We start from the raw sequence: 14,881 nt of genomic DNA, 5'->3' as shown, positions 1-14,881 counted from the left end.
ATCTCTCTGGGCACCACCGTGGGGCAGTCTAATGTCAAAGGAGTCCATAGTTTTAAATTACCACTGACATCATATCAAAAATACCGAAATTTGGGGTGAAGGTTCAATGAACTAAGGGAAGGACTCTTATGGATTGATGCTCTGCTTTGGAGCATCATCCAAAATGTACCTGCATCAGAGTGAGAGTAGTAAATGTGTCCCTTTCACCACATTCCTGGGAAGAGGAAGGGTCCTTGCAGAGTGCAGGGCTTGGCTGAGTGGCAGACAGGGGTCCATCCCTCTGCCAGCCACCACCACAGTCCTGCCCCACTCCATGCTGTCCCCCAGCCAGCAGCACCACAAAGGACTGCTTGGGGGACTCACCTGGAGATGCAAAGGCCTGGGAAAGCCCAGATGGAGCAGCCATCCCCTAATAAGCTTTGTGACAGCAGCCCAGGACTTTGAACTCAGTGCCTGTGACTGCACAGGAGGCTCAGCCAGGTGATGCCAAAGGATGTGGGGCAGTGTGGTCAGTCTGTCTTGTTCTGTGCTGCTTTCTGCTCTCTCCTGGGGCCTCCTTGGTGCTGCCAACTCACCATTTGTGCTGTTTCTAAAATCTCAAATCACATGATAGAAATGGTGGTGGCATAAAAGGCAAAGAAAGTTCTGACTTGTGGGAGCTACTGTGAAAAAGGTACAGGTGGAAAAATGCCTGTTGTGGTACTGAGGGGCATCTACTCACCCTGTAAAATATCAGAGTATGTGTCAGACAGGGATGTCCTGTTGCCCCAGTCCAGTGTCTGAGATGGTTTTCCAGCACTGGGGGAAAGTCCTGGAAGTTGGCTCCTGCATCACCTGTGGCTGTTCTTCTTGCCATCCCCTGCACTGACTTTCAGTCCCCTGCTGAATTCCTTGCCATATCTAAAGAGAGGAGACAAAAAAGGGCCAAATGACTATTTCTAAACCAATGCAAACACCCCAGACAGCAGCTCAGCCCTGCAGCGCCCAGCTCCCAGAACACTCATCCTTGTCCTCTGCGTCCCCTGCTCCCTTCCCTCTGCCAGGTGCCCACTCAGCCTCCCCTCAGCTCACTCGTGCCAGCTGCCTGCCCCCTCCCTGGCCCCAGCAAGGGGAAGGGGCTGCTAACAGAAATATCTTGCTTCAGTGTGGCCTCCCTGACCCGAAACCCTCCAGAGACCTCTCTCCAGATTATCGTCATCCCGCTGCTGCCGAGCTCTGCCTCTCGGCCTTGACCCTTCTCTCCGCGCTGCAGAGGTTCCCCTGCGAGGAGTGTGTGTGGGGGTCTCCCTCGTGGTGCCTCGCTGCAGCCTTTTGTGTGATCGCCCACATCACCCTCCCCTCATCCAGAGGTTCTCCCGCCGCTGTGCCGGGCTCAGCGCTGGCACCGCGGCATCCCTTGGGATCCCGTCTCTTAGCAACGCCGGGGAAGATGCTGAGCACACGTCTGGTCCATCGGTCCACGGAGCCTCCGTGCACAGGGCAGAGGGGCAGCTGCTGCCTGGAGGGAACACAACCCCCCTGCACACACCTCCTCTCTCCCCTGCACCCGAGAAGAGGGTGAGGGGCTCAGGAGGTTGAGCGCTGTGTGGTAAGGTACACGCAGGTACCCCCGAAAATGGCAGTGGAAAGGATCCAAGAAGGTTTATTCTGAAGATAACAATGCTATAAACTTGCACAGGAGAAGCTGTACCAGGCTGCAAAGCAGCGCTGGGCCTGAGAAAGACACACCTCATGTTTCTTCTTCGAGTTTTATCATCTCTGCTGCCCCATCTCTCCCCACTGGATGCAAAGACCTGTGGGATCTTCTCTGTCCTCACATATCTGAGAGGGAGCTCCTGGAATGCAAGGGGGGAGAGAATAGCACTGTTTGGAGAAAGTGGCAGGGAAGCCTTTCCTAAGCAAAAATACTGACTCCTCAGTACCGAAATCTTCTGGAAAAGGGTATTTACTCCTGCAAGCACCAGTGTGGGGCCTCTCAGCCTGGTACCGCTGCCCTGCTCTCTGGCCTATCCCACAGCTTTCTGAAGGCCTTTCCTGCACCAGTGACACACAAAACTCCCACCACTCTTCTCTTCCACTGCTCCTCCATCACACGCCAAGCCCTTGGGAAGTGCTCAGCCTTCCCCAAAATAGCCCGGGAGGATCCCCAGTGTCCCGCTCATCCCCAGTGTGTGTCCCGCTCATTCCCAGTGTGTGTCCCGCTCATTTCCAGTGTCCCGTTCATTCCCAGTGTGTGTCCCGCTCATTACCAGTGTCCCATTCATTCAGTGTCCCGCTCATTCCCAGTGTCCCGCTCATTCCCAGCGTCCCATTCATTCACAGTGTCCCATTCATTCCCAGTGTCCCGCTCATTCCCAGTGTCCCATTCATTCCCAGTGTCCCATTCATTCCCAGTGTCCCGCTCACTCCCAGTGTCCCGCTCATCCTGGTCCGGGCGGTGCCGGCGCAGTTCGGGCCGTGGCCGCCAGGGGGCGGTAGAGGCTTTGCCGGGCGCTTTGCTGCCCCCTGGCGGCCCCGCGCGGCGCCGCGGCCGGTCCGGGTTATCCCGGGGGATTCTCCCGCGGGATTCTCCCGCTTCCCCATGGCCGCACGCGTGTCTCGGGGACACGGCAGAGGGGGCGACCAGGGCGAGGAGGTACGGGGTGAGTGCGCCTATCCCTCCCACCCGGGAGGAGCGTCTCCGGGAGAGGGGCCCCTCGGGGTGAGCGGTGCGGTCGGGAGGGGCGGCTCAGGTCGCGTCGGAGGGACGGGGGTGCTCCCCGACCTGTGTTATTCCAATATCGGAGGGATGCAGGTGCCCCTGGGCTGTGTTATTCCCTGTACCAGAAGAACGGGGGTGTCCCCGGGCTGTGATATTCCCATATCGGAGGGACGTGGGTGCTCCCCGGGCTGTGTTATTCCCAGTATCGGAAGGACGGGGGTGCTCTCGGGGCTGTTTTATTCCTAGTATCGGAGGGACGGGGGTGCTCTCCGGGCTGTTTTATTCCAATATCGGAGGGATGGAGGTGCCCCTGTGCTGTGTTACCCCCGTGCTGGAGGATTAGGGGTGCTCTCGGGCTGTGTTATTCCCTGTACCAGAGGAACGGGGCTGTCCCCGGGCACTGTTATTCCCTGTACCAGAGGGCTGGAGTTGCCCCCGGACTGTGTCACCCCCGTGCCGGAGAGAAGCGAGTGGTCTTGGGGCTCTGTTATCCCCCTTGCCAGAGGCGGGGAGTGCCCCCTCTGCTGTGTTACACCCGTGCCGAAGTGATGAGGGTGCTCCCCGGACTGTGTTACCCAAGTGCTGGAGGGATTGGGGTGTCCCGGGCTGTGTTATCCCCGTCCCGGATGGATGGTGGTGCCCCCGGGCTGTGTTATCCCTGTGCTGGAGGGATGGGGGCTGTCCTGGGTCTGTGTTATCCCTGTGCCAGCGATATGGGATTGCCCCCAGGCTGTGTTATCTCCTTGCCAGAGGGATGGGAGTGCCCCCGGGCTGTGTTATCCCCGTGCTGGAGGGATGGGGGTGTCCCAGGGCTGTGTTATCCCCGTGCCGGAGAGAAGAGGGTGGCCCAGGGGCTGTGTTGTCCCACATACTGGAGCAATGGGGTGCCTCCGGAGCGGCGTTCTCCCCGTGCTGGAGGGATGGGGCTGCTCCCGGGCTGTGCCATCCCCTGGATCAGCAGTAGGGTGCAGGACACACTGCTCAGGGCGCTGCATACCCACCTCTCTGCAAGCCCAGCGGTGCCCCAAGCTGGATCATCATCCCCTTGTGTAGGGAGAAGTGACAGGCGCTGAGCTGGCTCCTCTTCCCTGAGAGCCTCTGGAATGGAGCACCGCGGGATTAAGCTTGTGCTCAAGTGGTCTCGTGCTATCTCAAAGCTGCAATGCTTCCTGGGCTGCTCGGGGAAGGACTTGGAGTTAGGGGTTTTGGAGGATTTGTGGCCTGACAGAGGGTTTGCTGCAAGGATTTTTCTGCTCTCAGGTTCCTGGCCAGCTGCTCCCTTGTCCTCCCGTGTAAGGGAGCAGGCTCAACGGGCTGTCAGGAACATCCTTTCAACCAGTGGTGTGTAATACCCGAGCCAGAGGAGTAGCATCCCTGCCATGTCCATTCCTGGGTTTGCTGCAGTTCCCCAGAGTAGGGGGAAGGCTGAGAAGCAGAATTAAAAAGGTGTGATGTGGACAAGCCCACTCAAGCTGGCTGGCAGCCTCATCTTGGTCTGATGGACGAGAATTGCACTGGGAAGGTTTCAGGCCTTTCTTGGCAAGCAGAATTAGCAGCCTCTTGGCAGGTTTGCAGGCATGGGATGCTGTGCCTGTGGGATGGGGAGCTCTTGCTATGAGGAGCTTCTCATGCTATGAAATGCCTTCAGCCTCCAGTTCACTGTCAGTCCCTCTGGGTAGTGCAGAGCTTGCCTGTTGATCATAGTGGAACACATCTGCTTCCACCCCTTTGTATAGATACCTTGGGGGAGATAGAGGGCAGGCTTAGGGGTATCAGAATGTTTGATAAATTAGGTTGCTTTTCTGAAATATATTTTTTTTTTAATTAAAGGAAAATGCTGATCACGTCTTCAGAACTAAGTCCTTGTTTGTGAATTTGAGACGATTCCTTAGTCAAAATGCATTTGCATAGGATGAATGGCAATCTTGGCATTAAAAAATCGTTGTCCCAGAGTGAGAACTTTTGTTTCTTTCTGCCTGGCATCAGTGTGGCAGCAAAAGGGTAGACATGGTTAGTGGGTTAAGTGTGAGGGAGGCAGTGGTTCTGGGTTGCTTCCTGGGCTGGCAGAGGTGTTGTGAGGCTGTGAACAGCCAGCTTGTGCACCTACAGTCAGCTCAGAGCCAGCTGTAGCCTGCACCCTGCTGCTGGCAAACTGAATTTCAGTGCTGTGATGAGCCCAAAGGCAGCATCCCATCCCCATTCCTGGCACCACAAATGAGCCTGGGCAGCCCTGGGCTGGAGATGGTGGTCTCTTCTGTCCTGGTGTTCTCTGTCACCCCTGGGATTCATCCAGCACCATCACTCAGGGTCCTGGATTGCTCTCCCTGGGAAGGACTGTGACAGGGCTCCAGAGCAGCCAGGTCACCTCCCTGCTTTACTGCTGCCTGAATCTGCCTGCTCCTTCCTTCTACCCCAAATCGCCCTCTCTGGAAGCCACTGGAGCAGCCCTTGCAAAGACCAGAGAAACCTTTCTGCACCTTTCAGCTTCATTCCAGGCCAGGGTGCAGACTCCCCTGGCCCAGAGCGAGGGGCTGAGCAGCTGAATTCAGTGCAGGGCAGGTAAAAGATGTTGTGGGTGGTAGGTTAAAAGGAACCTGACACTTGCAAAGTGATCTCTGTGGCTTTTCCCAGGGAGGGCTCAGCCACTGGGTTTAGTCCAGAAACACTCACCTCAGTTTTGGGTCTGCTGAGGGAGATGCTGTGGGCCCTACCTCACCTCAAGGCTGCCCCAGACAGCTCTTGGCAAGTCTGAGTTTAAGAAACAAACCACACCTGGCAGAGAGACCTTTCTCTGGAGGGCCTTAAAGCTTTCTGCAAAGGGACCTGGACGGTTTCCTACTGCCCCTTTTGAGAGCAGGAACAAGGAACGGGGATTTGAATGGTGTCCTGAGACCTGATGCTCTGGGTTTCCGTTCCAGCACAGGGTTCTAAGCCAAGAAAACTGCCTGTCCTGCCAAGGCCGGGTAGGAAACTGAGCCCTGGAGCAGCGTCAGTGGCGTGGTGTTAACTCCTCTCTGCAAGGAGCACTGAGGCTCCTTTGATGAGCTCACTATCTGCAGCAGTTACTTTCTTGTTTCCTTCCAAAAGTCCTATCCTGCCCGGCTTAGCCCCGGCCTGACACTGTGGAGCTTGTGAAGATGCTCACTCAGGCTCAGTGATGAACCTGAATCACTTCTTAACCATGTCCTGTCTGAGCTGTGCTCTGCCAGTGAACTGCCAGCCTGGGCTGGGGGATGGCTCTGGGGGGCAAGGAGTCGAGCAGAGGCAGGTGGGCTTGAGCCAGGGGAGGGAAAGGTTGCAGAGCAGGGACCTTGAAGCAGTTTACAAGCCTTAAACATGTTCTGGAACAACAGCAGTGGGACACAAGGGGAATCTTCTTACATTTTCTCTTTGGTGATGGTTTCTTACAAAACCCTGGGTTTAGCAGATCAGGTAGAGGGGATGAGCTGTTAGTGTGGGCACACATATCCCGCAGGATCCTGGGAGTGGGATGTTTCTGGGGGTAGGACAGGTACACTGACTGCCAGCAGCAAGTCTAACAGCCATCTCAAAGAGACTGAGAGCTGCTCTGCTTTGATCATCTCAGCTGCTTGCCTGAACACACCACACATCTGCACTGGAGCTGTCTCCCATCAGGTGAGACGTGTGAGTGGACCAGCTGCCTCCCCTGTATTTGCTCCTCCTGCTGCGGTGACCAGATGTCCTACTCTTTCATGATGTTGTCCTACTTTCAAGTAGGTTATTCTATTTTTGCCTGGCCCTGTCCTTTTCGTGACTTTGCCTCCCTAAGTGTCCTGTGCCTGGCTTTCCCCCGGCAGAGGCAGAGGATCTGCAGGTCGTGCTCCTGAGCAGTACAAGACATTTCCCTCTGCTGCGCTTCCCGAGGAACTCGCACAGCCATCATCCTTGCAGACCAGGCACGAGCTCAGGGACAGGATTAGATGCTGAAGGTCCTCAGAGGGAAGGGTCAGGCTTCCAGCTTGCTTTAAGGGTCTTGAATGGCCTTGATTGAGCTGGCAGTCATGTGAACGTGTTGGTTGTTGTCTTATCTTCAAGCGCCAGCACTTCCAGGATCTGAAAGAGATGTCTAAGCAGAGAAGGAAAGGGCTGAGCTCCCTCTCAGGGCTGAGAGTCAGCTGGGAATGGAAATGGAGCCTTGTCCTGTAACTGCAGACTGGAAGCTTGAAGTCTGGGACTGCCAGCTCACAAGCCTTCCTTGGAAAACACCTTGTCTTTGGCTGCCAATCCCTGCTGCCACTGATCTCTGACTCTGGCTCTTGCTGACTTCTCCTTCCCTTACCCTTTGACTTCAGTTTGAAAACTGCAGCCTCTTGTTCAAGCCAGCCACGACACACTGAGGGCAGCGTGCCTGAAGGGCTCTGAGCCGCCCCAGGTGCAGTGCTGATGTCCTGGCGTGGCTGCAGCCGTGGAAAAGGGCAGTGCCCTGTTGGACAGGCCGGGAGGGAGCTCCCAGGCTGGAAGCTGAAGGCTGACGAGCTTTGGACCAGTGCTGCAGTTTATTTATGGCCTGCTTAGCAATCTCAGGCAGGCAGTGTGGGTTAAGGCATCTCCTGTCCTGGATTGACAGTACAGATCCAATTAGCCATGAAAGCCTCTAATTATTTGTCCTGAATTGCTCCGGTGGTAACCAAGGCTCTGCTATCTCCTCCTTTTGTCTGTGTCCCAGCTGGAAATGCCCCAGTGTCCCTGCATCTAGAGCAGCAAGTGTGATGTGCGAGCAGAGTCAGCACAATCTAATCAAAGGAGACAGGCCCGGGGAGTTAATGAGGGGACGGACCCGCTTCGTTAACTTTGGAGAGTTCTCTAAGCCCTGTCCTGAGAGACAAAGGCCTGAGATTGCGTGTGGCAAAGATAAGGCTCGTGAGATGAACTGCTGCAGTAGAGGGGCTGCAGACCCCGGGGAAGGAAGGGGGTGGCTCTCAGAAGGATTTGAAAGCAGAAAAGCCCTTGCATCTCACAGGAGAGGAATACCTTCCCTGTGAGAAAGGCTGAGAGAATTGGGATTGCCCAGTCTGGGGAAGGGAAGGCTCCAGGGTGACCTTACTGTGACCTTTCACACCTGAAGTGGCTGCTAAAGAGCTGGAGAGGGACTTTGGGCGTGGAGTGACAGGACAAGGGGGAATGGCTTCAAACTGACAGAGAACAGGTTTAGATTGGACATTGGGAAGAAATTCTTCCCTGTGAGGGTGGTGAGGGCCTGGTACCAGCTGCCCAGAGAAGCTGTGGCTGCCCCATCCCTGGAGGGGTTCAAGGCCAGGTTGGATGGGGCTTGGAGCAAGCTGGGATAGTGGAAGGTGTCCCTGCCCATGGCAGACTGGCAGACTGATGGAGGTGACCATCCCAGAGAAATGACCCTGGATCTCTGGGAGAGAACTGGGTCTCTAGTGGAACATGTCCTTGCCCATGATGACTTTTAAGGTCCCTTCCAACCCAAACAATTCTGTGATTCTGTGATTCTGATTCTGCAGCTTGGCCAATGCAGGACACTGGAAGGACACTGGGTGCAGGGAGTCACGGGCACAAAGTGGGGTTACACAAGAAAGGCCTGAGGATTTCTCTTTCTCAGACATGTGTGCTAAGTTCCAGACGTGGATTCTCAACTGCAAAACTATTTTAAGGTGAAAAAAAGCTTTGCAGGGCACTTATTGCCTCTTCCTGCTCATTCTGGGTTCTCATTCTGCAGTAGAGGAGCCTCGGCTCTCTGCTAGAGAAAATGTGTCATTTACGTTCTTGGTAACCTTAACTCTGACCTGAGATGACAGCGAATGGCTCTCAGACAAACCAGGGCAGCCAGCCTTGCCTTGAAAGCAAAATTTTACACAAATAACATTAAGCTCCTGTATGAGGGACCAGCTGAGTGCTTCCACCGTTGTTTCCAGGTCACAGGGTCCCCCCCAAAGTGGGTTTTACACCGCTGTCTTGTGATGCTGCCTGAAGGCAAGCATTTGCTTTGCTCACCACGAGCACGTTTTCTCTTTGTGTGGATGGTTTAGCAACAGACCTGCCGGCAAAATGGCTCTGCCCCTGAGCCTGAGAGGAAGGAGAATCAGCAAGGGTGCCTTCCTGGGAGAGGCTGGGAGCTGTTCACAGGCATCCCTGGTGTGACACTGGAGCACCAAATTTGTCTCTCTGACCTCCAGACGAGGGACATTCAGACAAGACCCATCTCTGCCAGGGCCAGTGCCGGTCCTCAGAATCAGCTGACAGATCCTCCAAGCCTCTTGGTGTCCTTCCCCTGCAGCCCAGAGCCTGCCAAATTCAAGCCAGAGAGCTCCCTCCATACAAATGGGGACGAGGGGGGCGGGCTGTTAACGTACAAAAACTGTTTCTTTCCTGCCCGCCTGCAAAGGGGAGCTATGGAATTTTAAGCAGCAAGGACAAAACTCTGCTGAAGAGCCCTCTTCTGTGCTTGCTTGGTGAAATCACTGATCACAGTGGTGGTGGGGGGGTCCAGGAAGGTGCCAGGCTTGCCCTGATTAATGGCCCTGTTGTTGTCTGCTCTAGTTTGTTGGTCTTTGCTCTGGGAGACCGTTTGCTGGAGCGGCAACTATTTTCCCCAGAGCAGCTTCCATGGGAGCTGTCCCCGTGGCAGGGGCTGTCCCTCTGCGTGGCCGGGCTGCACAACCCCAGCTCTTGGAGCTGGCCTAAAGGGCTGGCCCAAAGTATTCTGGGAACCTCCTTTATGGCCCCAAAACCTGAACAGGTAGAGAGGGGACAGGTGAGAGGAGAATCTTTGTTCCACTGGGGAGCTTTCCCTTCTGACTTTTAAGGGTGCCCAGCCTTGCAGCTCAGTACCCTGAGCAGGGGCACCCACTTCTCATACCTCAGTCTGTTCTCTCCAGCAGCACCATTTTGGGCTGGGAACTCAGCAGCAGCCTGACTGGTGCTTTTCATCCATCACTTTGCCCATCCAGCAAAGCAGCTGTGCCCTGCACACCTCCTGTTTCCCACCCTGAGCTCAGAGCATCGGGCCCTCTTGCCTGTGTTTTTCTCCTTGAACCACTTAGTTTTAAAATAGAGCAATTATCTTCCTTCAGAAAGGAGCTTACTCTCTCCAATCTAGGGCAGTTTGACAGCACAGCAGCCTGCACAGCTCTCCCTGGGAGCAGGGGCGTGTTCCCAGCGTGGGGGCTCTGAGGGCTGGAGCCCCTCTGCTCTGGACACTGCCTGAGATAGCTGGGGCTGTTCGGCCTGGAGAAGGGAAAGCTCCAGGGAGATCTTAGAGCACCTCCCAGTGCCTAAAGGGGCTCCAAAGAGCTGGAGAGGGACTTTGGACTTGAGCATGGAGTGACAGGACAAGGGGGAATGGCTTCACACTGCCAGAGGGCAGGGTTAGATGGGATATGAGAAGGAAGTCCTTTACAAAGAGTGTGGTAAAACACAGGTTGCTCAGAGAGTTGGTAGATGCTCCGTCCCCCCAAATATTCAAGGCCAGGTTGATCAAGGCTTGGAGAAACCTGCTCTAGTGGAAGGTGTCCCTGCCCATGGCAGAGGGAGGGGAGTAGATGATCTCTTCAAGGTCCTTTCCAGCCCAAACCATTCTGTGATTCTAAGTGTGGGGTCCTGTCTGTGCCTTAGGATGGTGGTTGGGTCAGTGGTTTGGGGTCTGAGGAGGGGCATTACTGCAGCTGAACAGTTTGAGTCCTTGGTCCCAGTCTTTTCTTTGTAACTGCTCACAAGTCAGAGGGATGCAGGTTTGGAGGCTTGGCTCTTTGGGAGCAAGGCCAACACGTTCTGCCAGAGTTCACAGCCCTCTCTCCCACTGCCAAGCCCTGAGGGATTTCTGGATGGGGAAATTTGTCCCTGAGTCTATGTGATAAGAAAACACAGCCCTGCAGACTTTTACCTACACATCTATCAACAAGTGACAGACCTGTTGGGACAGGGCTGCCAGGAGCTTTCAGAGGTGGCCTAAGGCACACTCATGCCAGAAGATGGGACCAGTTCTCATGTAGGTTGCTGCTAATAGAGGCTTCTCCAACCTGCTGCTAAAATCCCTGCCTTTGACTCCCCTATCAACCCTAGATGGGGGGTTGGCTGTGATTTGGGGTCCAGAATTGCTTGTGGGGTTAAATGCTCAAAAAATAAGAGCCTTTGCAGAAGCTTGTTGCAGGGATTAGTTCAGTGATGGAGCACATTCTGCCAGCCTCAGCTGCCACACTGGCCATGGTGGGAAGGGTTTACATCCTCACACGTGTAAGAGCACCTAATCTCCTCTGTCTTGGGATCCTTCTGCTGTCTCACAACTCCACACTCGGCTGTTGTTTAATTAAAAAATAAACAGACAGGTATTCACAGGGAAAATGAAGCTGTTTTGTTCTTTGTGTGTCCTTGGTGCTCTCCTGGCATCTTATCTGGGGACAACAGCTCTAAGCCTCGAATTTGCATTTTTGCCTTGCAAAGCCAATCGTTTTAATTGGGAGCAAAGCCAGGGAACAGTGACTGTCCCATGCCACACAGAGTGGCTGTGGTGTTAGAGAGGAACAGTGCCTTCTTTCCCCTCTGCCCTGCCCGATGGGCTCTGGGGTTCAGGTGATGTGGCTGTGGCTCATGTTTGGTTTCATCTCTTGGGTGACTGCTGAGGGCACTTGGATTGTTCACCTGAAGAAGAGGAGACTGAGGTCAGAGCTCACCAGGATCTGCAGCTCCTCACGAGGGGCAGCTCCAATCTCTGCTCTGTGTGACCGGGGACAGGACCCCAGGCAACAGCTGGAGCTGTGTCAGGGGAGGATCAGGTTGGATCTCAGGGAAAGGTTCTTCCCTCAGAGGGTGGTTGGCACTGAACAGGCTCCCCAGGGCAGTGAGCACAGCCCCAAGGCTGCCAGAGCTCCAGGAGTGTTTGGACAACACTCTCAGGGAAAGGGTGGGATTTTTGGGGTGTCCTGGGCAGGGCCAGGAGTTGGACTGGATGATCCTGGTTGGTCACTTCTAACTCAGGATATTCTGTGATTTCATGATTCTCTGACACAGCTTAGTGTACCTGTGCTAAGCCAGCCTGGACAGCAACCACAGTTGTGCTGTGAATTACGGTCAGGATGGTCAGGAGAAGCAGAGAAAGGTCTGTGTAGGGCATCCAAGGTCACATGGAAAGCCAGTATTAGCTACTGATGATCTCTAGTGTAGTAGAGAAGATCCAGTTGAACAGCAGCTAAAGGGTAGAAGCAAACCCTTTGTAACAGAGGGCATTTGTCCATGGACACAAGACCAGAGGACTTGTTCTTCAGCTGAGCTTTGTGTCCTTTCAGTGAAGCCAAAGCTCCAACTCACACCCTAGAAGTTTGGGACCTACAGAGGAATCCTGGGTGAGCCCTGAGGTACCACTCAGTATGTTCATCTGACCTTGGCAAACCTGGAGATGCCAAAGCATGGGAGGAGACTGCAGCCATCTCCATGTTCCCTGAGTCAGCAGAGCTTCTCCATCTGGTGGCTTTGGATGGGACACAGAAGAAAAAAGTTAAAAGGTAAATTTTCCAAGGTTGGAGAAATGGAATCTCCTTGATTAAGGCATTATAAAGCACTGTGATCATCAGGCCCACCCCAAGTGTTTGTCTTGAGCCAAGACTGGGACCTCTTTCGGGTGTGGACCAAAAGGCTGCCTGGTACATGAGGCCCAAGCATCCATGGACATCCTTTCAGTGGATTAACTGGGGCTGGGTTTAAGGCATGGCCCAGGTGACAGACAAACCTGGACAGGACTGGGTTGCCTTGAACTTCCCCTACAGGAGCACCAGGCTTTTACCCCCAGATCACAGACCCCCCAAACACCCTGAGGGTTCAACCCACCAGCTTTGTACCCTGAATTACTCCATCACTACAGAACAAATGCAGTGGTACAGGCCCAGCCATGGCTCTGCTAATGCCTGGAGGCAGATTAGTGCCAGCCTTTTCCTTGGAGTCTCTCACCTACAGCGCCTCTGACCAGGGCTCATGGCTTAAGCTCCACTGCACTCCGACAGCAGCACTGTGCATTTTACATACTGGAAACTGAGATTTACAGAGGTGAAGCAAGTTGGTAAAAGAAGTCAGAGCTGTGTGGAAGGAGAGGAAAAAACCCCAAGAAAGCTGTAAAGCTGCCATTTTAATTTGCTGCACTGTACCCTGAGAACATCGTCGTTGCTGAGCTACCACCCAGGTGCTCATCCAGAGGGAGCTGCTGGAGATTTGCAAGTAGAAGGGCTTTAAACAAGGGACAGCGTGGATTAAGCCTGAAACCCCACCAGATTCTCCTTCTCTTGGTCCCTGATGTTCCAACAAGCACCTCTGCCACTTTGCATACAATGTGACCTATTGTATAAATATTTAGTCACTCTGTTGGGAACATTAATTATAGATGGAGACGCAGCTTTCGAAAGCTGCCTGTAGGTCTGGGCACCCAATTTCCATTAATTTTAATGAGAACCAGACATCCAAATCCCATCCGGTGGCTTTGAGCATCTCAGGCAAGAAGCTTCATCCGACAACCCCCCCCCCCACCCCACCTCCATTCTCCCCACTCTGCAGTTTAAGAGTGAGATTTGCAAATACCTCACAAATCCTGCGGATGCCTGAGCTGCCCTTGTGCCATGCCACTGTTGTCTGCTGGGGGTGGTTGGCTGGTAGCTTCAGAAGTATTTGTAATAAGTTCATTTAATCCATCCTGTTGGTTCTTTTCCTCTGCACCACCACATCTCCCCCCCACCCCCCTCAGCACTTTGACACAGCAATGCCTGAATGAACCCCCAGCCTGGGTGGGTTTTTTTTTTTTTGACAGAGAGGCTTTGATGCTTGCAAATGACAGCTGTGCAGAGCAGGTCTGAAATGAATGATTGAATTATCTGACTGATTAAAAATGTGCTGTGGATTGGAAGATCTGCCAGCAAGTATTCACCGAGGCAACTCACATGAAAGGGAGCTGCGTGCACGGAGGGTGTGTGTTTGTGTGTGCTTTGGGAAAAACAGCCGGTGAGATGGGACAAACACCCAGAGCAGCAGCTTCTTAAGCTCAGCATCCTTTCCAAAGCTCCAAATCTGCGCTGAGGTGCTCAGCAGAGCTAAAACTCAGCGTGGTCGTGGAGATAATGATTATTTAGACAGACGTCAGCAGTGGTTTAGGAAATGGAAATTGAGCTAAAAAGTAGTGCAGGGCTGGGGAACTACTTAACTGCATCTCAGTACAGACCTGTGGCTGAGGAGTGATGAACTCTCCTGTTGGAAGCATGGTTCCATCCTCTGTGCTACAGGCACGTGCCTGTGGTGTGGGGCAGCCCCAGGGGTGTCAGCTCTATGGGAACGTGTCCCATGATCCAGGCTTTTGACAAGCTTGGGCCCCTGTGAGATTAACTATGAATGGCTGGGAGGATGGAGAAAGGAAGCTTGGTTGTGTCTGTGCCCTCAGTGCTGTCAGTGATGGCAACAGCAGATGTGTTCATGCATGAGGGACAGGAACAGCCTTTCCAGACCTATCTCAGCTTCCTTCCCAGTCCCCACAGAGCAAACTGTCCCTTCCTGATGCCTCACAGAAATTCAGCTCAGCCAGAACACAAAGAAAATATCTGGTAGTGAAAGGAATGAAAACATTAAAATTTTAAAAAAAAATGGTTCTTTGCAAATGAAACATATTTTGTCAGCTCAACAAGTTCACAGGTTCCGATGGGAGTTCCATCCAGGGAAAAAAATCACAGCATAAAGGTTACCACTGTAGTTCTTCATCATAGATGGTCTTCTGATAGTTTGCTGAAATTGATTTTTCCCTAAATTGTTTAACTGCTCATCATCTCCCTACTTGCAGAAGATCACTCTCTTCCCCTGACCCCTGGCTCAAAAGAGATGAAACACTGGGCTATAACTAATTGCTTTATCAGAAATAGTTTTGGTTTAGTCTCCCAGCCCAGCCACTGAGTAATTTGTTCTCTGCCCTTTGCAGTGCCATTAGCTGAGCTGATGTTGGGTGCCTGTAGCAGCTTCAGCCTTGCTGGTCGTGCTCCCTGTCCCAGTTCCAGTGGCCATTTCAACAGGACTGAATGCTGAAGCTACAATAGTCCTGAGGGCACACATAGCTAATGGGAATTCATTGGCATCCGTGTCATCTCTCCATCAACATCCCAAAATGTCCCTCTTATTGAATCCACTCCAGCAACCCAGGAATGCTCAGAGCAGGGGAGGTGCTGGGATCCTGCTCCT

Source organism: Myiozetetes cayanensis, unplaced genomic scaffold (assembly GCF_022539395.1).
Source record: "Myiozetetes cayanensis isolate MyiCay16 unplaced genomic scaffold, myiCay2020 scf17, whole genome shotgun sequence".
Taxonomy (NCBI): Eukaryota; Metazoa; Chordata; class Aves; order Passeriformes; family Tyrannidae; genus Myiozetetes; species Myiozetetes cayanensis.
This window is presented reverse-complemented; position numbering follows the sequence as displayed.